The 23,427-nt window shown below is 45.9% G+C and overlaps 1 protein-coding gene across 1 annotated transcript in view; it reads left to right on the top strand.

The window, feature by feature from the left end:
- Positions 1–775: 775 nt before the first annotated feature.
- The window catches only part of enox1 (ecto-NOX disulfide-thiol exchanger 1), a 183,290-nt gene continuing 160,638 nt past the window's right edge, over positions 776–23,427 (top strand). The window contains 1 exon segment of the mRNA XM_055644792.1: positions 776–1,434. The gene's annotated coding sequence lies outside the window, so the exon portion shown is untranslated.

A 23,427-nucleotide genomic window follows, 5' to 3' on the forward strand; every position in this document is an offset into this window, starting at 1 on the left:
AGGCAAACGCCTCCGTTGCCATGCGGTGAGAACGGAGAGGTTGAGGAGTTTCTTCCCAGAGGCCATTCGGACTGTAAACGCCTATCTCACCAGGGACTAAGTCTACTGAACGTTTTCCCTTCCATTATTATACAAAAGAATATGTGTGTTACTCCAGAGCAAATAAAATCATGGGAGACCCCTTCCACCCCTGCAACGGACTGTTCCAGCTGCTACGGTCAGGCAAACACCTCCGTTGCCATGCGGTGAAAGAACGGAGAGGTTGAGAAGGAATTTCTTCCCAGAGGCCATTCGGACTGTAAACGCCTATCTCACCAGGGACTAACTCTACTGAACGTTTTTCCTTCCATTATTTATTATGTAAAAGAATATGTGTGTTATGATTGTGTTTATAATTTGTTTGGTTGTTTGGTTGTTTGTCTTGTGCACAAAAGTCCGCGAGCATTGCCACTTGCATTTCACTGCACATCTCGTATGTGTATGTGACAAATAAACTTGACTTGACTTGCAAGGTGCCAACATAGTCAATAGAAAAATACTGCAGATGTTGCAAATCTGAGTGCGCTTACTCCAGGAAGAGAAGCTTCGTTTGTTACTGGTTACTTTTTGTATCAAACGTCTTTGAAGGAAGAATCCAGCAAAATGCCTGGGGAAAGCGGCACGCAACTGTCTTTAAATTATTCACCATTTCTTCTTGGAGGAAGGGGGGGGGGGGGGGGGGGATAGGGGGCGGGGAGGCAAAGAGACATTGACGTCCTTCGCTTTTCTTTATTCCCACTGTCTATTTAAAGGATTCACTAGGCTCGTGTCAGGGGGAAAAAGAAAATAAGTTGTTTTTTCGAAGAGGGAGGCGAGAAACTCAACGGTGCGTGTACCTTTAAATGTTAAAGCTCAGATCGTGGCAGAAAGCAAAAGGCTGTGCTGTAACATCACTGATAAGACACGAGGTCCCCAAGGTAAAACAGCTGACGGCTACTTAAATGGCATCGTCTCGGAGTGGAAGGTTAGACATGCCGGAGCTCAGTTGTAGGAGGACTTAGGAGGAGGCAGAGACACAGAAGGCACTCGCCTCCCCAGGGATGCTGCTCCCAGTGTAACACATTCCCATTTATTCATCTGCCTGCCACTGCTGTCTCTGGTTTGCATTTTTTTTACGAGCTGGCTGGAAGTTATCTGGAGCAACGTTGGGGCTTGTGGTGGCGAAGAGGTTCGCTTGCTGTTGTAGGCAGCAGTCGCTGAAAGACCTCCGCTCTTTTGTCTCGCAGCTCCGACCAGGTGTTTGCCGGCGCTGCCGATCGCGACCAGGCGGTCTGTCGGTCTATCCAAAGATCTTTGGGTCTGTCCGTACACCCGGCGTGTGCAGTGATTGAAAGCTCTGATGAACAGCGCGGCGCACACGCCAGCGGAGCGCCAGGCATTCAGTAATGGCAGCAGGTAGGGCGATCATTCTCACGGGCTGCATGTTGCATGCTGTGTCCCTGCGATGTGCTTGCAAGTATTCTCCACCTTGCACGGTTCTGCTCGCTTTAAACCTCCCATCCCCACTCTGGAACGACCTGTACAGCCGGCACCTTGAAACATGGCCCGCTTTGTCAAAGTGTGCAACTCATGCCGGGACATCTCTTGAACCATGCTCTGATTTAAAATGTGCATTGAATACATATATATGTGTGTGTGTGTGTGTGTATATATATACATATTAGAGAGAGAGATTTAAAAAATACAAACAGTGAATGGTTTGCAAGCGTGGGGCTGCTCTAGTCTCTCCCCAATAGTCATCGCCAGAGTTTGACGTGTCTTTGCCCAGTCTTGCTGCCATCTAGTGGCTGTGCATCTGTTATTGTGCTCAACGTGAGGGCAAGGGGAACCGGTCTGTGGGATCCTCCTCTGTAAATGAGGATGGGGTGGGCAATGGGGAGTGACTTTCACCCAACACTGCCCCCGTTAGAGGCAACTAACTGGGTTAAAGTTGCTGTTTTACACTGTTCTCTCTAAATGGGCTCACAGAAGGGTACTTCACTGGAGCACCCCCTGATGTCCATATACGAGCTATTTCTGTGAAACGAGGAGCTGTAGATTCTGGTTTAAACAAAAGGACACAAAGTGTTGGAATAAGTCAAGGGGTCTGGCAGCATCTTTGGAGAACATGGATAAGTGACGTTTCGGGTCGGGACCCTTCTCCTGAAGAAGTGTTCCAACTCGAAACATCACGTATCCATGTTCTCGTGAAGAAGAGTCTCAAGCCAAAACATCATTTATCCATGTTCTCCCGAAGAAAGGTCCTGATCTGAAACATCACCTATCCATGGTCTTCAAAGATGCTGCCTGACTCGCTGAATTACTCTTTAAAAAAAATTTTTTAAATGGACCTTAGCCAAAAAAGAGCCATTTCTGCCTGCCATTCTTTTTGCTTTTACTAACTGGGCTGTTGGACATGTCCAAGTACGCCAAAATTACATCAGTAACATATAAATGGCAGTGCTCAGGGAAGTGTTGAAGAATAGAGAGACTTTGTGGCACAAGATCCCTGAAAGTGAAGGCACAGTTGGACATGGTGGTGAGGAAGGCACAAGGCAGGCTTGCTTTCTTTGGTCAAGGCACTGAGTACAAGAGTTGTGGCATCATGTTGCAACTGTACTAGTCACTGGTGATAATGCACCTGAGAAATGTATGCAGTTCTGATTGCCACATAATAGAAAACATGCAATTGAGCGAGAGAAAGAAAATGCTGACAAAATTCACTAGGATATCATTGGATTTGCTTGACAACCTGTTGCAAAGAGAGACTGGATCATCTAGGACTGTTTTCTCTGGAGCAGAGCTGGCTGGGGAGGAGTGACCTTATAGAGATTTATAAAATCACGAGGGGCATGGATGAGGTAGATGGTCAGTCTTTTTCCCAGGGCAAGGGAATCTAAATATAGAGAGCAAGGGTTAAGAAGAGAAAGACTGAAAGGAGATCTGTGGGGCAGGTTTTCATGTAGAGGGTGATGGGTATATGCAATGACTAACCAGAGGAAGTGGTAGAAGCGGGTACAATTACAATGTTAAAATCTGGACATATACATGGGTAACAAAGGGTTTAGAGGGGTAGCAAAGTGTTGCATGGCATGGATGAGTTCTTGACTGTGACTGAATCAAAATATACGAGCATACGACACGAGCATTAATCTTCATCTGCCATGCATCTGCCCACTACCCCAACCTGTCCAAGTCACCCTGCATTCTCATAGCATCCTCCTCACAGTTCACACTGCCACCCAGCTTTGTGTCATCTGCAAATTTGCTAATGTCACTGTGAATAATCCCGGTATGTAAGCAGATGTATCTTCACTTTGTCAGAAACGTTCCCTTTATTCTAGCTATCTCCCTCCCTGCCTTCTCAGCTGCCTAGACTTATTTCCTTAAGTCTTTCCTCTGAAAAATTAACACTGAGTCTCTCTCCACATATGCTGCCTAACCTGCAATGCATTTCCAGCATTTTCTGCATCTATGTTAGATTTCCAGCATCTGAAATTAAAAATATATATTTTTCCATGCCTTGATATCATCGATCCCATTCAGAAATATACAAATTACTGGCATCTGGTGACATCTAGTTTGCCTGTGCATGTGTACTCTGCTTGTTGGCAACTGCCAGCAAAGTTATTCCGGTGCTGGAAACCTGAGATTGAATGGGTTTGGTATGTGGGCTGTGTGTATATGACCATCTGCCTCCATATTCCCCATCATCGTTTATCCTCGGGATCCGTGCTGACGGAATGCCAGTGCAGTCAGAAAGCCGGCAGCTTCATCATCATCTGATTTGGTTGCTGCTCCCTTTCAGCAATGCAATAGACAAATGACAATAGGTGCAGGAGTAGGCCAATCAGGCCTTCGAGCCAGCACCGCCATTCACTGTGATCATGGCTGATCATCCGCATTCAGTACCCCGTTCCTGCCTTCTCACCATATCCCCTGACTCTACTATCTTTAAGAACTCTATATAACACTCTCTTGAAAGCATCCAGAGAATTGGCCTCCACTGCCTTCTGAGGCAGAGAATTCCACAGATTCACAACTCTCTGGGTGAAAACGTTTTTTCTCGTCTCCGTTCAAAATGGTCTTCCCAATATTCTTAAACTGTGGCCTCTGGTTCGGGACTCCCCCAAAATTGGAACATGTTTCCTGCCTCTAACGTGTCCAATCCCTTAATAATCTATATAAGATAACCTCTCATCCTTCTAAATTCCAGCGTATTCAAGTCCAGCCACTCCATTCTATCAACATATACAGCCAAAATAAGAGGCAAAATGGTGCAGATGCTGGAAACCCGAAATAAAATGCAAGCTGGGCAGCAGCTGCAGGAAGGCAGGAATTTGATAATTTGATATTTTGTTGAGTCCATTTTCAGAATCAGAGTCCATATCTGATGTTCTGACTATGCGAGTGAACATGTTTGCATTAGTATAGCAACACTCTCAAACCAACAATCAATGAGGAATGTTTGAACGATAGAAAGGCAGAAAGGTTATGGTATGGGGATCAGACAAAAGAGCTAACTGACCAGATAATTTGTGCTGTTGTTGTTGGGCCTACCTGCTCGGGTCAAAGTTCACCAGACTTTAAATGATGAACTTTGACCTGGCGAACGGACATTTCTCACCCCAAGGATGAACACTGCATTCCTCGGCACTGAACCAGAATTTTACAGTGTTATTCACTTGGATGTGTGGAATGTGGTTTGAAACCCTTGCATGATTGAGTGGTGCCACCTTGCAGCTTGGACTGGTGCCTTGAACTGCGTTACATCAGTGAATTGCACCCTTGCTGTCTAGTTTAGAAATACAGCGCGCAAACAGGCCCTTCGGCCCACCGAGTCTGCGCTGACCAGCGATCTCCTTACACTAACACTATCCTGCACAAGTTAGGGACAATATACAATTTTACCAAAGCATTTAACCCAAAAAACAGTACGTCTTTGGAGAGTGGGAGGAAACCGGAAATCAGGGAGTAAACCCACACAGGTCACTGGGAGAACGTACAGACTCCATACAGACAACACCGTAGTCAGGATTGATCCTGCGTCTCTGGCACTGTAATGCCCCGTCCCACTTAGGAAACCTGAACGGAAACCTCTGGAGACTTTGCGCCCCACCCAAGGTTTCCGTGCGGTTCCCGGAGGTTGCAGGTGGTTGTCAGAGGTTGCAGGTAGTGGAAGCAGGTAGGGAGACTGACAAAAACCTTCGGGAACCTCCAGGAACCGCACGGAAACCTTGGGTGGGGCGCAAAGTCTCCAGAGGTTTCCGTTCAGGTTTCCTAAGTGGGACAGAGACATAAGGCAGCAACCCTACCGCTGCGCCACGGTGCCGCCCGCGGTATTCTGCATGCTGGACCGAAGCGCAGAATCCAAATTGAACAAGGAAAGTTTTCTGTGGGGATGAAAGATGGCTGTGTGCAAAAAAAAAAAAGAAAAACTACTGGAGGCGTGGGTTAGGCAGCATCTGCAGAAGTAAAGGAACGGTCGACATTTCAGGTCGTGACCCTGCATTGGGATTGAGAGTGGAGGGAATGTAGCCGGTGTAGAGAGGTGAGAGGAAAGGGTAAGACAGGGTGAGAAGTGAAAGATTGTTCTACAAACTGGTCTGGTCCTGGATGCTTCCGGATGTACGGGTAATTATTACTACCCTTCATCACGGCTAAAATGAGGCTGTCTCTCTTTAAATGAGCGGGATGTTAATGTCTGAGACCCTCTATAATGTTCAATTTACATTAGAATGTAAAATAAAAATATCTGCAACAGTGGATCATTCTTATTTTGTGAAGCATTAAACGAAGGCATTGGAAACGCAAATGAACGACGAACACCACCCGGAGATTTGCTTTCATCCTTGTCGAGCGATCCCATGGTGGGAGTTGTCCCGAATATCTTCTTTAGTTTCCACACGAATTTCAGAGCATTCTTAGAATCAGTTTTCTGTCCTCGTGCACAATTCACCGTCAATAAGATCATCAGGGCATTTAGATGAGAGGCATTCACAGGCCCCCCACCCCCACGAAGGACCAGACTCAGGAGTTGACACATTTTAGATCCTACTGTACGTTGTCCTCGTGCCTAATTCATTCACCGCGGAGCAGGCAATAAGGATTGCAGTTTGAAGGCCGGAGTTTAGATGAGCTGTGGTTTGCGGAGAGGGGCTATTTCAACATCGCGGATCCCTGGGATCCCTTCGCCAAGGGCCGCCAGCGTGAATCTCCGCCCATCTCAGCCTGTGGACTTCGGAAGCCACGGTCTCCGGTAGGAGTGGCCGATTCGGAAGTCCAAGCCGCTGAGGGTGTTCTTCCGTTCCGATGTCGGAGTTACATCATCCCAATGAGAGGGCTTGAGCATCGGGCTACCCGTAGCAGCGATTGCGGGGTGCTGGAGATGGGGAAAAGGGATCATCAATGGGGGAACGGGGACTTCTTCCCATGGAAGAACGGTGTGAGGCAGCGACGGAAGAAGAGCTCCAAATGGGTGGGCGCGGAATTGAGGTGGGGACGGGGGGGGACAAAGGTGAGTCAGGACAGGTTGGCGATCTGAGCGTAGGTCAGGGGGGATCACATGGCAAGGATGGGGTTTGGGCCGGATGAAGGCGGTGGGGACGAGGCTAGGCGATTCGGTGGGGGGGGGTGAGGTGAGTGGTCAGGCCCTGTAGTGCGGCAGTGAGGTTTGGGGGCCCCAGTGTGCCACTGATGTTACCAGAGTGGGGGGACGACATGTTCGGGGAGTGAAGTCTGCAAGGTTCAGCGGTGCCCAGGATTCGGGTAGGCGACGAGGTTCGGCAGGCCGCGGGGAGGTCAGCGGGCGCGGTGAGGTCCGTGGGTTGGTGGGGCCGAGTGCGGGGCGGCAGGTGAGTAGTGGTGCGGCAGTGGGGGCCCCCGGTGCGGTGGCGGTTCGGTGGGCATTCGATGAGGCGACGAGGTTCGCGGGCCCAGAGCGGCGGTGATTGGTTCCCAGATGGGGGGCCCAGTGCGGCGGCATTGTTCGATGGGGCCCAGTGCGGCGGTGATGTTCGATGGGGCCCGGTGCGGCGGTGATGTTCGATGGGGCCCAATGCGGCGGTGATATTCGATGGGGCCCAGTGAGGCGGCAAGGTGAGTAGGCCCCGGTGCGGCGGCGAGGTGGGTAGGCCCTAGTGGGGCGGCGAGGTCAAAGATCCAAGGATCTTTGGAGCAAATTCATCTCCAACAACGAATATAAACCTCACCTGCATTTTAATCCTGCCCCACCACACCACCAAAGCCTCCGGAATCGCAAGCATAGTGCCACTGATGGTGGGTTTTGTAACAATGCCACTATGTCAAAAGTTTTATACACCTTGGCGGAGCAAGTCCGAGGGCCCCCCCCCCCCCCCCCTAAGTCTCGAGGCCCTAAGCTTATGAAACTTATACGTAAATCCGGCTCTGAAGATCATGGGTGACCCACCAAAGTCCCTCAATATCCACAAAGCCATCTCTCTCTGTGCCTGGAGAGGAAGCACCACAGCTCCATTCGGGGAGGATTCTTTGGAGAAGTGTTGTTTCATCTTCGTTCTGGATATGCAACCCCTGAATTTGAAGGGGTGATCCCTATTTCTGGATGCTTCACCCAGGGGGGAAAAGTGTTCCTACACCTGTGTCCACCCCTTTTGTACATTTAAATGAGACCACCTCCATTCTTCTGTACAGTCTCTGTCTGCCTAATCTCTCCTCCCAGGGCTGTCTCACCCAGCCCAGCAATTCTCCATGTGTTTCCACTGTTCTTCTGCTGAACTTGCTTGAGTCTTGGAGGGGCTTTTGATGTCTGGCTTTGAAATGTCGAGGCAGTTTTTTTTCCTTTATAGTAGGTTTTGTATAACTGCCGTACAAACCAGTTGAAAATTCAGGATGGGAGTCTTTCAGATGGATCTTCGGGTCCAAGTCCATAGCTCCCTGAAAGTAACATTTCATTGGTAAAGGAACCATGTGGCATGTCAGCCTTCATCAGTCGGGGTATAGAATATAAGAGCTGGGAAGACAGGCTGCAGCTTTACAAAATTCTAGTTGGGTCACATTTGGAGGAGTGTGCGCAGTTCTGGCCGCGCCATTGCAGGAAAGATGGGGAAACATTGGAGAGGGTGCAGAAGAGTTTTAACAGGAAACAGCCTGGATTGGAAGGTGATGGCTTTGAGGAGAGGTTGGACAAACTTGTACCGTTTTCACGGAGCATTGAAGGCAGAGGGGAGAACTGATAGAAGTCAAAAAATATGTGAGAGCCAAAGATAAGATAAATAGTCGGAACCTTTATCCCAGGGAGGAAATTCCAAAGACAAGACATAAGGTCAGAGGGGGAGAGTTTAAAGGAGATTTTTGTGTATTTTTAAAACAGAGGGTGGTAAGAGCTTTAGTTGTTGGTGAAAGCAGATACGATAGTGACATTTAAGAGACTTTTAGATGTGCACATGGATATGTAGTGATTGGAGGGATATGGATTATATGTACACAGAAATTAATTTAACTTGGCATCATGTTTGGCACAGATGTGTGGGCCGAAGGGCCTGTTCCTATGATATACTGTTCTATGTAGGAAGAAAATGCAGATGCTGGTTGACATTGAAGATAGACACAAAATGCTGGAATAACTCAGCGGGACATGCAGCACCTCTGGAGAGATGGCATGGGAAGGGTCTTGAGCTGAAATGTCACCCATTGCTTCTCTCCAGTGATGCTGCCTATTTCACTGAGTTACTCCAGCATTTTGTGTTTATCTTCGATGTACTGTTCTATATGTCATTGTCTAGCACTACTAAGTGCATATGTACCTGTACAGCACTACTAAGACAGTGCTTGGGAATGCTTCCTTTTAATCCACTTCCTTGCTGGGAGTGAAGGGTTGCAGACTCTACCCATTCAGAACAGGAGAAGGCTTCTCAGCCCCTTTAGCCCCGCTCCCAATCTGTTCGTGCCCGCTGATCTATTGTTCGCCCCTTTACCGGGTTGAGATACAAATCATGGTGTGTATCATGGAAAGCAAAACTGACCAGAGTTTGCGGTCATTTGGTTCCGAAACTACGCAGGCAATTTAAGTTGACCTTTGGTAATGGGCACCAGGCCCATGGTGAGTAATTAACTGATGACTGTTGATTATGCTACAGACAGATGCAATGCACTGGTGCTGTCAGCTGGCTTAAATAATAGTGTGTACATCGAGCAGGGCCCGGACACCAGCAGGGGTCCCCCAGATAGCAGGAGCGCTAGTGCTTTGAGAAACAGCCTGCCTAGCTTAAAGGCTACCTACATGTGGAAAGATGTGAATCTGTTGTTAATTGAATCCGTGCTGTGGTGCATTGCAAGCTGGCTGATGGTGTAAGAGAACTGCTGACAGTAAACCAAAAACATGCACAGTAACTGCGATTCCTTGGGTGTTGCAGGGGATCCTACTCTCCATTTAACCCTTTGTTGGTCGAAATGGGCCACTGCCTTTAGGGTGGAGTGCCACAATGCCATCTTGTCATTGGCATGCAGCGGTGGGAGAGGGCAACCTTCACATGGTCCACCGTGTTTCGATTAATGCAATCAACTCGACGTGCACAAACAAGGTCAAATAGAACAAGTTGACCTACAACTCCAGGCTGTGCATGCCATATGCAAGAGGAAGTTGGCGTACACGCAAACCCTTTCATTAAAATAGTGCCTGTCATTTAACCTACTTGTGTGCATGCGTGACAGATTCGCGCGTGACAGATCTGTGTGAGAGGGAGAGACAGGTTGGGGGGGGTGTGTGTGGGGGACGTGTGAGGTGTGGGGCCGGGGCATGTGAGGTGTGGGAGGGAGGGACGTGTGTGTGAGGGAGACATGGTGTGTGTGAGAGTACAGTGTTAAACAAGCAGGTATGGTTTTAATAGCTTGGTTGAAACTTGTAATGTTACCACATGTTGGTCTCCTTATCCCCCCAGGGACTGGTGACACAGATCACCGTTACGACAGTGTGCAGCTGGCTGCTACTGTCATATGAGATGACCGCGGCCCATTACCCAAACCATCTGCACAATGCACAACCTGCAGTTTCCTTCTGCTAATGTTCTTAACATTACAACATTCCAGTCAGAAAATCTAAGGCTTGGGGTGATGTGGGGAGAGAGGGATCTATTGCCAATGGTCTCTGTCCCACCCTTCATCGCTCAGTGTCTTTATTACAAATTGGGCATGCTGTTTCTCCATGATCAAAAACACAGCAGTCTGGAATTTCCTATGATTTTTTTTTTTGGCAGTTCTGCTCTCTTAGTTCAGCAACACAGCAAGAATTTTCCAGCACCTCATCTGGGAATCTGCTCTCCCATCCATTGCAAGTTCTGTCAGCTCATTGTTTAAATGGGCGTTATAAGCCTTGTGGGAAGAAAAGGACAAACAAGCTTGATTTATGTAGGAAGGGACTGCAGATGCTGGTTTACACCAAAGATAGACACAAAATGCTGGAGTAACTCAGCGGGTCAGCAGCATATTTGGAGAGAAGGAATAGGTGACATTTCTGGTTGAGGCTCTTCTTCAGACTGGGAGTCAGGGGAGAGGATACTGGTGATATGAAGAGGTGCAAAGAACAAATAAATGAAAGCTATGCAAAAGGACAAATCAAAGCCAGCAACAATTACCATGAAAAGGTAGAGCCCACAATGGTCCATTGTTGCCTGTGGAGAAGGTGATAAGAGTGAAACTAATCAGTGAAACAATGAAACTAAGCAGGACGACAGTGAATCTAGTAGGAGTGGGAGAACTAGGGCGGGGGAGGGACAGAGCGGGGGAATGCAAGGGTTAATTGGAGTTGGAGAAATCAACATTCATACCGCTGGGTTGTAAGCTAACAAGCTTGATTCATTTACTTCAATTGCGCTCTGGTCAGTGTTTTAATAGTCCAAACCATTGTTAGTTAATTGTATTATATATTCAGATTTTTTAATAGTTTTTAAATATCAGAGCCATTGAGAAATATTGAAGCAGTGTGACAGCTGGAAGAGTGAGGGGTGAGGTTTTGCTGCCTGTCAAAGGCTAACAGAGTAAATATGTGACCTCGACCAAGGTTCTTGTTATCAGCACTGCATCAACAGGATTGTCCTTGGGCTCGCAAGAAAATAGCCCGAGGCTATATGTGCAGAGTACATTTTCTCACGGCAACTATTAGCAATTTCTCCCAGTGAAAAGTTAGTTAGAAATCATGTACACAAATATCAATCTCTGTCATGTGTAGTGTGTTCGCGCAAGCTTCATTGACGGGTATCATCCAATCTGCCTCAGCCTAACAGATTAGAACAAGGACAGTGTTTGCAGTTTGAACATACCCTGACCACTAATACGGTTTTAATTAAATGTAGATATACTGTACGTGGCTCCAGGGCAGGTTGCTGGTGTCTCTTTCAAGGTAGCTCCCAACTTCTCATGGGCATGTTATTTTAGTTTTGGCCTCCACAAATCCTGGAGAAAATGCCCAAGATTTTTACAAAAATTTGGACCAATGCTTGGGTAAATGCTGATACTTACAGTAGGGCATGGTGCCAGCAACTGTATCATGCTCAGAAGCTACCATAGTATCCAACAATGTCCGACTGTCCAATGAGCAGCAGCCACTCAGAGAAGCATGTTTCCATTAGTGGGAGAGTCCAGACCTAGAGGTCATAGCCTCAGAATTAAAGGATGTTATTTTTAAGAAGGAGATGAGGGGAAATTTATTTAGTCACAGGGTGGTGAATGTGTGGAATTCTTTGCCAGAGAAGGCTGTGGAGGCCAAGTCATTGGATATTTTTAAGGCAGAGATAGATTCTTGATTATTACGTGTGTCAGGGGTTATGGGGAGAAGGCATGAGAATGGGGTTAGGAGGGAGAGATAGATCAGCCATGATTGAATGGCGGCGTAGACTTGTAGGGCCGAATAGCCTAATTCTACTCCTACTCCTATTCCTTATGATCTTTTTACTCGTCAGAAACCCCGGAGGTGCCAGTTTGGGCATTGCAAGGAGCATGGCTGCTCTGAGAGAGGCCTGCCACCGACACCTCCTCCTGCTGCTGTTAGTTCTGTACTACTCCTCAGTCTTGAACATCAAAGTACTTTGTGAAAGCCTGCTCACAGCTGTGGGTGAGGATAGAATTGAGCAGAAGGCTGTGATATAATGATGGGGGGGGTTCAGTATTTTCAGTGACACTAGTGCAAACTCCGCTCTGTTGATGTGGGATCTGAGATGAGCAGTTGTCAGAACTTGCTCGCTGCATTATGAAGCATGCACACACATTCCCTGTAACCTACTGCCCTGATAGCAGAGAGCTGGAGGTAAATGCCAAATATTATTTTGTCACGGGGAGCTGTAGGAGTGTTTGGCGTTGCACACAGTGCATAAGGCAGGAGTGCATTATTCTATCTATAGGGGATGCCCGTGACACGGCATTTAAGTGCCCTGGACTCCAAATCCCAGAGGCCTGATTACCGGAGCCCTGAAGGCCTTTCAAAGAAGTTGTGGGTAAATTGCAACTGAGCAACTGAAATCTTAATCAGCTCTGCAAGCTGCCCAAGCATCTGTGAAGGTCTGTGTGTTGTGGGCACACTGACGTAAATAAGAAGATGCACTTCAAGGTCGGGCAAACACAGGAGATCATTTTCCAGTGAAGTAATTACACTTGCTTTCGAAAATATTCTACGGCCAGTTATTTAAAACGAGTGGAGCTGGGCATGCAGAACAGACTCTCTCACTCTCTCAGTCTGTGTCAGTGAGGCCAGCTGGTGACTACTCCCTCCCCGTCTGCTCGCTCTCCCATCACAGCTGATTCTGTGATCCGCTCCCACACTCTGCTATTGTTGATTTCCAACTTGCGTACAAGTTCTCTTGAACAGAACACTCTTCTGTGTCATTTTCCAATCCTCTAACTATGTGGGGATGATTGGAAGGTCATGCCAAGACCCTCTGCAGTCTCCTTCCTTGCCTTCCACAACACCCTGGGATGCATATCTGGAATGGGCAGCTATTTTATTTCAAACTTCTTTAATATCTGATCATTATCTGCGCTGTCACTATGCGCCTACTTTCACACTTCTGTAATATTGCCAATTCTTGCCATGACGGGTTCTCTGCTGGGAAAACTATTGTTCTTGCCTTTGCATTGAATTAGTCTAGTTCAGAGGTAACAGTCTTGGCTGCCTTCCTTAAAGCCCTGTCTCACGGTAGGAGCTGACCCACGAGGTACCCCAAGTGAAAGACTCATGGTTGTGTACGAGATCCCAAATGTATGATCAAGAGTTTAACCGAGTTCCCACGGGTATGACAAGTTTGCCGTTTTCTGCGATGTTCCAAGTTCGTCTCCCGAGTTACTAAGTTCCTCTCCCGAGTTACTCTTGAGTAACTACCAGGGTAGTGGGAGATGGTGGCGGAAATATTGAATGGAACACAAGCCTTGCTGTACTGTAGACTCTGCAGAAACCTGGTGGGTATGAGAGGTTTAGAGGGATAGAGGCCAAATGTGAGAAGAGGTTATCCTCAGCCTCCTGCACTGCAAAGAAAACAAAACCTCAAACCTATCCACCTTCTTCTTGCAACCCAAGCCGTCCAGGAAGGACCTAGCTTGGGATGAACAAGTTGGACTGAGGGGGCGGCAAATTCGTTGCGAAATTCGATTTAATAACAACCGCAAGATTTTAAATGGGAAGCTTGCGCATTTGGCGCTTTCATGAATGTTGAGCGTTCCCGGGAGCTTGTGAAACTAAACGGAAAATGCAATGGATAAAGTCGCACGTTAAAAACTGCAAGTTGTTAGAGAGTCGCCTGAAGCAAGAGGTGGGCAGCACTGGAGCAGTGATACCCGAAGCGTTTATTTCTACTTTAGTGCCAGCATAGTTCACAACATGCGAGGATTATGTGTGTCATGTATTCGTGTGAATGAAGCGTGTTGGTGGGCGGGCAGTGTGTAAGGCAAGCAAGATGGATAACAATACCATGGGACAAACTGGAGTCATACATAAACAATAAAGAATACGACTCGAGAATAGAAAACTCACCACTAACCAAAGCTTCGGCGGTCACCATGTGCATGAGCGTATCGAATGGAGCCCTCCACTGAAATGGTTTTAAAACCATTATGTCTATCTCTGCAGATAAATCAGACTCGGTCAGCTTGAATCCAGCTTTGTTGCACCCGTGACCCGTAACATTATTATAGCCCATGGCATTCCCGAGTGCTCCAAGGACCATGGCAGCCTCGTACCTCTCCATTGTATCGGCTTCCTGAAGCCTGAGCAAGAAGCGGCCGTCCCTCGACTGGGTCGAGTCCCCCACACCGGGCTCTCCTGTAGTGTTGAAGCGTGAGTTACTCCTGCTTTTTCTCTCTCCTCGTGGGTTTAAACCAGCATCTGCAGTTCCTTCCCACACGCTTCAACACTACAGTAGAGCCTGGTGTGGGGACTCGACCCAGTCGAGAGACGGCCGCTTCTTGCTCGGGCTTCAGGAAGGGAATTCTTAACCACAAGAGTAAATTTGACTCGTGGAAAACTTTAAACATGTTTGATTTTTTTCAAGAGTTGACAAGTTTCACGGGTACCTGCCGTTAGCGCCACGAGTCTCTAAGTTGCGTCCACGAGTTCCGACGTTACAGCTACGTTAATCGTACGTTATTACCACGAGTTTTAACCCTGGGTTACTCGTGTGTCAACTCTCACCGTGAGACAGGGGTTTTATTCGATCTTCTGAAACTTTTGTTTCCAAATCAGAATGCCCATTATCTGCTGGTGTATCCAGATACGTTCTTATTATAGATAGACACAAAATGCTGGATTAACTCAGCAGGACAAGCAACATCTCTGGATGGAAGGAACGGGTGACGTTTTGGGTCGAGACCCTTTTTCAAACCATCATCTGCAGTTCCATCCTACACAATTCCAGTTAATCAGTATCTTGATTTTTAAATGTGTTGTTTTAAAATATCTCCCATATCTCTGCTGCAATCCTTTAATTATGTAGGATTTCTCGAGATTTTATGTTTCTGGTTCCTTCATTACTTCTGATTTTTATTTTAACCAACTGAGTTGCGACTTTTAAGTTCTGAGCTCCTTCCCTGAACTCCTTCATTCCTTGACTCTCTGCTCCTTACAACCTCCATGACCAAGCGTTAGGTCTTCTGCCCATGCATCATCTTGCATTGCTGCTGCTTCTGTAAAGTGTTTTGGAGCCGTTTGCTACATTCATTAGGAAGGAACTGCAGATGCTGGTTTAAACCCAAGATAGACACAAAATGCTGGGGTAACTTAGGCAGCATATCTGGGGAGAAGGAATGGGTGATGTTTCAGGTCGAGACCCTTCAGTCACATTCAGTAATTGTATAATTGCCACATGCATTGGAACAATGAAATTGCTACTTGCTGCAACAATGAATGCAGCAACACAACAAATAAATATACAATAAATTATCAATTGTTCTAGGGAAACTAGACCATGACAGTGCAAGCTGAAGTACATAGTGCAACATCAGCAGTGCACAGTCCATTATAGTTCATGTTTACACAAAATGCTGGAGAAACTCAGCGGGTGAGGCAGCATCTTGCCGTCATCGTGGCTATACCTCGAGGTCGAGGATGACGGTCTATGTTCCGTCGTTTTTATGGACTCTCAGGTGGTTTATGAGTCCAATCCTGGCTTTGAAAGTTCTTCGACATTCAGGACAGGTAATTCCAGATGGCAGATCGGGCTTTGGTTTTTCTGCCTCGCTTTCCGTTTTCTTCTCATTTCTTCTAATTTGGCGCATCTCTTGGCCTTGAAGGTCGCTGTTCCTTTCTTGGATGATGGTTCGCCAGAGTTTCCTTTCCTTGGCAATGGTTTCCCAATTGTCGATGTCGATTGCACATTTCTTCATGCTGACTTTTAAGGCGTCTTTGAATCTCTTCCTTTGTCCGCCTCTTTTCTATTTGCCTTCTTTAAGCTGGGAGTAGAAGGTTTGCTTTGGTAGACGCTCGTCTTCCATCTGAACAACATGACCGGCCCATCTTAGTTGGTTCTTGATGACGAAAGGCTTCGATGCTAGATGTTTTCGCTTCATTCAGCATGCTGACGTTGGTTCTTCTGTCTTCCCAACTGCTTAAGCTGCTTTGAAGGTTTAAGCTGCCTCGAAGACATCGTTGATGGAACTTTTCAAATGTTTTCAGATGCTGTCCATGGTCGACCTGAAACATCGCCAATTCCTTTTCTCCATGCTGCCTCACCCGCTAAGTTTCTCCAGCATTGTGTGTCTACCTTTGATTTTACTAGCATCTGCAGTTCTTTCTTAAACAAACAGTTGGGGTTTAGTTTAGTTTAGTGATATAGTGCGGAAACAGTCCCTTTGGCCAACTGAGTTTGTGCCGACCAGTGAGCCCCACACACTAACGTTATCCTACACACACTCAGGACAATTTACATTTACACCAAGGCAATTTACCTACAAACCTGTATGTCTTTGAAGTATGGGAAGAAATTGGAGATCCTGGAGAAAACCCACGCAGGTCACGGGGGGAACGTACAGGCTGGTACAAGCAAGCATCTGGAGTTAGGATGGAACCTGGGCCTCTTGCACTGTAATGCAGCAACCCTACTGCTGCGTCACCATGCAGCCCATACAGTGCCAATGTGGAGTTGTGCAGGGTGGTTCAAGATCCAAATGATGGTTGGGAAGAAGCTGTTCCTGAACCTGGAGGTTCCTGCACTTCTTTCCATGAGAGCAGCAAGAAGAGAGCTTGTCCAGGGCAGAGTGGATCTTTGATGTTAGCTGCCTTCTTGAGGAAGCGCTCCCTGTAGATCCATTCAATGATGGAGAAGTCAATACCAATGATGGACCAGGCAATGCCCACCAATATCTGCAGCCTCCTCTATTCTTGAATGTTCATATTTCCAAACCAGGCCCTATACAACCAATCAGTATACATTATTAAAGTGTTGTTTAAGTACCAGTTTCTAGCATTGAAGTTGAGAACTTTGTCCATTAATGAAAAATTGATTTTTCTTTTTTTTCTTTTGCAGTCTGTAAACACTGACACATGTATAATTGCAAAAAAATCTGTTAAATATCCGTTTTCAATTACGTGGAGCATGGTAAAAACATTGGAAGAGCTATTATTTTTGTCCATCAGTACATCCAGAGAGTAAATAAATCGATTAAATCAATGTAAAATATATTTGCTGGTGCTTGCATCAGTCATGGTGCTCCTTTTTTATTTATATGATTGATGATAAAAGCTTGGTTGAGGAGGTGTTTAAGGCATGTTTAAAGGGAGGATGTGGTTTGGTTTAGTTTAGAGATACAGAGCGGAAACAGTACCCTACACACACTAAGGACAATTTACATTTACACCAAGCCAATTAATCTACAAAGTTGTACAGGGCCTGTCCCACCAGCATGCGACTGCATGCGGCGAGCGTGACCTAACGTGGTCGTTTGAGCCGTCCGGCCTCGCGGGGCTGGTCCCACTTCGATTGTCAGAGCCGTATGGAGTTGTGCGGGGCTGGTCCCGACATCGCATGGGGCTCCGAAAAACTGACACTGTTCAAAAATTCTGCGCGGCAACGGCCTGTCGGCCCGCAGCCGCATTGAGGCCGCCCGCAGCCGCATTGAGGCCGTACGCAGCGCTTCGACGACGTACGCAGCGTCTTAACGGTGTACGCAGCGTCTTAACGCCGTATGCCTAGAGCGTGGCTTTGCGCGATGACATCACCGCCCGGTGTGCCGTTGCATGATGACATAACCGCCTGACAACGTGCGACATCCAAATTCAGTCAGCCCGCTTCCTGCCCAGCTGATTGGTGAGTATGATGTCGGGACCAGCCCCGCACAACTCCAGACGGCTCCGCGGTTGGAAGTGGGACCGGCCCCGCGAGGCCGTACGCCTCAAGCCACCACGTTTGGTCGCTCTAGACGCATGCAATCACATGCTGGTGGGACAGGCCCTTGCGTCTTCAGAGTGTGGGAGGAAACTGAAGATCTCGGAGAAAATCCATGCAGGTCATGGAGCGAAGGTACAAACTCCGTACAGACAGCTCCCATGGTCAGGATCGAACCCGGGACCGTGGTGCTGTAAGGCAGCAACTCTACCACTGCGCCGCTGTACTGGTCGGTGTGAGAAATGTTTTTGGAGTTTCAGAGTTCGGGGACTGGATGACAAGGCTGCCAATTTGGAACTGGGATATTTCCTTGCTTCAGTATTCCAATATTCAAGATATTCCACAAAGTGCCTTTCCCTATCTAAAAAAATTGACTTGGAAAGGTGCGAATGTGTAGAGGATGTTTTAAACTGAAAGTGTTTTAATATGATGCTATGGTAGCTGTTAGTGACTCACGGTGTTTTTGACACTGACAGAATGCTAATATTTAGAGTTCTTCTGGAGGAAGTTTTGTACAGTAAGTTAACGTTTGGAAGAGGCGGAAGGAGGTAATTATCTAGTGTAGCGATGTCTAGGTGTGAGTTGTTAATTAGTGGGTGTAGCTGGGTGCGTTACTATTTGGAGAGTATCTCTGCAGTGTTGTTATTTGAAAACTGCTTCTTGAAGTGAGTGACTCTGTTTAACTTTTGGTTCTTACCAAACATCCAGTCTTCTAATGTTGAAAGCCTGTTCTAATATTTGCGAAGGAAAATTGTAGTCTCCTATATTTAAATAAAGAAAATAAAAATAATTTTGTGTTAAGTGGAGAGGACTTTCTGAGGAATGTTATTCTGCACTCGGTACTCATTATTTGAGTATCTCACCATCCGAAGGAACATTCATTTTAAGAACATGGTAAGATTGAAACTTTTTTCTCAGTTCATCGTGCTTCTTAATGCCATACTATCATTAGTTAATAAAATCACTCATCTTAAATTTGAAATTAGCCTTTGACCTAACCTCAACTCCAGCAGCTGTCTTTAGAACATAGAACACTACAGCATAGATATGGAGGCCAACATATAATTAATTAAAAACATGAGATAATTGCTCGTTTCTAAGCTTCCCCCCAATCTAGTTTCAGTAAAAACACTGAATCAAGCAATTTTATTTTACCAAAAGTGCGTCACAGATTACACACTGTACCTATCCCACTGTGGGTTCGATCCTTGCGTCTGCCTGTTCAAACCCTCTAGGCCTCGCTCGGACAGAGGCACCCCAGAAGGTCCTGAGCGCTCTTCCAGAAGATCGACGCTGAGCCTCATGGTCGTGGACTTTTATAGGTCCCGGGACCTCGAGGCCTGAACCACATGGGGGTGGTCTCTTAATCACCCAATTACAGATATCGATTAATCTCATACATAACAGGCCTTTCCCTAACCCAATAATACAACAGCTCATACATTGTATAACAAAGAAAGCTCTCAAAGGAAGCTAACAAGAACAAACATTGAAACATGTGCCCTGGAAATCAAACAACTTCTCCAAGGCTCAACAGTTCAACCAATCATCAATTAACAGGATGATCGTCCGCCAACATTATGTATACTGTTTTACAATGCTTTTGCAGCGGCCCAATAGAAATTATGCATTTCAGGTCTGTTTGCAAAATCACTATACATGTTATCTATTTAAGAGAAACATGGAGAACACCTGGACTCATTACCATCCTGCATATCAGTCTGAGCCTAGACTGGCTGGCGCCAATCAAAGCCTGTAAAGTTCAGCTGTTAAGGGCTAAGCAATTCTGTCAAGTGCAGGGAATCCTCCATTTTATGGTGTCTTTAATTTAGCCAATATTAACACCTGAACCATTTTTCTCTATCCACAGATGCTGCCTGACCAGTCGACTGTTTCCAGCATTTTCTGATCTAATTTCAGATTTCCAGCATTTTACTTGATTTCCATTTTATTAAAATGTTTGATTATGTCAGATCGAGTCTGTTTATGTAACTCCGGTGAACCATATGTACAGACTGCAAAATCTCTATCTCATTGCTTCCAACTTTTCACCATTTTCAAAATGCTCTGCTTTAACTTTTTTTTGGCCAAAGTGTGGATGATGCCTCATTTGCCTGTGTTCAAATCCATCTACCACAGTTTTGCCATTTTAAATTAATCGATTGTGCATTTTAATTCTGCTGCCTACACTACTTACAATGCTATCCACCTTTCTTCCGGTGGTAAATTTGCCAATGTGGCTTTTAATGCCTATAGATAGATTGTTCCTATTGTAGAGAATAGTTGCAAATACCTACAATACATCACACCAATTGGTCCTCTTCGTGCCTGCCACTTAGAAAGTTTCCTAACCAGGTCAAACAAAAGCATTCATTTTCTTATGGCTTCAACTGAAGTTTCTGAGGAAATTTATCATACTCCTTCTGGAATACCATTCCTAGTCTTGCCTTCCATATTTTAGTTGCCTCTTCAGAAAATTCAATCGTGTTTAGAGGAATATTGATCCTTTAAAATATCATCTGTTCATGTTCGCGTTGATAAACTACTTTAAAGAAGTTCGGTCACTGCTGTGCTTCATTAGAGACTTCAGTCAGTGAATGCAAGGGTAAGGATGTGTAATTCCGTGCTCTCCTTTCTTGAGCTCGCACAGTGGTGTCAATTAATCGATTGTGGATGGGAAAGGATGTATTGCCCTATTAGACAGAGACAATTTGTTCCAAGCACTGCCTGTTTAGAGGGGAGAAAAAAACATAGAAAAACAGCTTCTTTCAACAAAAGCAGAAATATTTGGCTGTATGAAGGGTAGTTCCAAATAAATTCTGTTCATAAAATCATTAGCACTCCCATCCATCAGTGTGGGCAATGATGTTGATTAACAGGCAAATTAGCTAACCTCTGGCTTTTGTGTTTAGTTTAATTTAGTTAAGAGATACAGGCACCATCGGCCCACCAAGTCCACATCGACCACCGATCCCTGCACATACACCCTATCCTTCACGCACTGGGGGCAATTTACAAATAAGCCAAGCCAATTAATCTACAAAACAGTACATCTTTGTAGTGTGAGCCAAAACTGGAGATCCCAGAGAAAATTATTATGGTCTGTAACTTTCTTAAATAGAGAAGTAACCTGAACAATTTTCCAATACAAATAAATGTTTTCATGGATTCATAGAAATGTATAACACTAGACCAATGGCAGACCCGTTGGGTCTGCTCCCCCAACGCAGCCATTCCCTACCCGTAGCCGTTCCCTACCCGCAGCCCCCATGGGAGACGTGGTCCTCGAACTGAAGCCGTTCTTGAAAGGCCGAATGAAATGGCGTCTCTTGAGGTTGAAATGCAGGCTCCAGCAGCCGTTGTGGTCGCTGGCCAGCAGGAGGCGACAAAACGAGTGAGTTGGGGGGGGGGGGGGGGGGGGGGGAGAGGATTTGATTAAAAACGTGTACTTAAAGTCGACGAAATGTAATGAGGAGCGGATACTTAGAAAGAAAAGCGAAATCTCCACCGAAATGGTAAAGACCTGGGAGATTGAGCGTCTGGATTCGGCGTGGCAGTGAATCAAAGGAAGAAAGTAAAATGATCCATTCCGAGTGGACATCTGCGAGCATCGGCCATTCCGATTGGACATCTGCGAGCATCGGCCGTTCCGATTGGACATCTGCGAGTATTGGGCACGAATCAAAAGGCAGAAAGGCAGCCAGTCGTCAGGCACAAAGTATAGATAGATAGAGACCCTTAGGCACAACTTATCCATGCTGACCAAGATGCCTAATTCCATTTGCTTGCATTAGTCAGACATTTCCCTCCATAATGTTTGTGACAAAGACCCATCATTTATGTATTTGCCTGTGTACTGCACAATTTGAGATTTCTAATTTTAAAAAATCACATATGGTTAAAGTGCACATATGAAAGGGTATTTTTATACATTTTGGTTTCACCATGTAGAAATTACAGCTGTGTTTATACATGGTCCCTTCATTTTAGGGCACCACAATGTTTGGGACACAGGTTTCACAGGTGTTTGCAATTGCTCAGGTGTGTTTAATTGCCTCCTTAATGCAGGTATATATAAGAGAGCTCTCAGCACCTAGTCTTTCCTCCAGTATTTCCATCAACTTTGGAAACTTTTATTGCTGTTTATCAACATGAGGACCAAAGTTGTTCCAATGAAAGTTAAAGAAGCCATTATGAGACAGAGAAACAAGAATAAAACTGTGAAAGACATCAGTCAATCCTTAGGCTTATCAAAATCAACTGTTTGGAACATCATTAAGAAGAATGAGCTTACTAATTGCAGGCCAAGGAAGATTCCACAGCTGATGACAGAAGAATTATCTCTATAATAAAGGAAACCCCCAAACACCTGTCCGACAAATCAGAGACATTCTTCAGGAGTCAGGTGTGGGTTTATCAATGACCACAGTCCGCAGAAGACTTTATGAACAGAAATACAGAGGCTACAAGGCAAGATGTAAACCACTGGTTAGCTGCATAAATAGAATGGCCAGGTTACAGTTTGCCAAGAAGTACTTAAAAGAGCAACCACAGCTCTAGAAAAAGGTCTTGTGGACAGATGAGACGAAGATTAACATATCTGAGTGATGGAAAGAGCAAAGTATGAAGGAGAGAAGGAACTCCCTAAGATCCAAAGCATACCACCTCATCTGTGAAACACGGCGGTGGGGGTGTTATGGCCTGTACATGTATGGCTGCTGAAGGTACTGGCTCACTTATCTTCATTGATGATACAACTGCTAATGAATTCTGAAATATATAGACACATTCTATCTGCTCAAGTTCAAACAAATGCCTCAAAACACATTGGCCGGCAGTTCATTCTACAGCAAGCCAATGATCCCAAATATACAGCTAAAGCAACAAAGGAGTTTTTCAAAGCTAAAAAATGATCAATTCTTGAGTGGCCAAGTCAATCACCCGATCTGAACCCAATTGAGCATGCCTTTTATATGCTGAAGAGAAAACTGAAGGGGACTAGCCCCCAAAACAAGCATAAGCTAAAGGTGGCTGCAATACAGGTCTGGCAGAGCATAGACATCACCAGAGAAGACACCCAGCAACTGGTGATGTCCATGAACCGCAGACTTCAAGCAGTCATTGCATGCAAAGGATGCAATGCAGTTGTATAGGGCTCTGGTAAGACCACATCTGGAGTATTGCATGCAGGTTTGGTCTCCTAATTTGAGGAAGGACATCCTTGTGATTGAGGCAGTGCAGCGTAGGTTAACGAGATTAATCCCTGGGATGGCGGGGCTGTCATATGAGGAAAGATTGAAAAGACTAGGCTTGTATTCACTGGAGTTTAGAAGGATGAAGGGGAATCTTATAGAAACATACAAAATTATAAAAGGACTGGACAAGCTAGATGCAGGAAAAATGTTTCCAATGTTGGGCGAGTCCAGAACCAGGGGCCACAGTCTTAGAATAAAGGAGAGGCCATTTAAGACTGAGGTGAGAAAAAACATTTTCACCCAGAGAGTTGTGAATTTGTGGAATTCCCTGCCACAGAGGGAATCACTGGATGGATTTCAGAGAGAGTTAGATAGAA

This window comes from Leucoraja erinacea, chromosome 13 (genome assembly GCF_028641065.1).
Source record: "Leucoraja erinacea ecotype New England chromosome 13, Leri_hhj_1, whole genome shotgun sequence".
NCBI lineage: Eukaryota > Metazoa > Chordata > Chondrichthyes > Rajiformes > Rajidae > Leucoraja > Leucoraja erinaceus.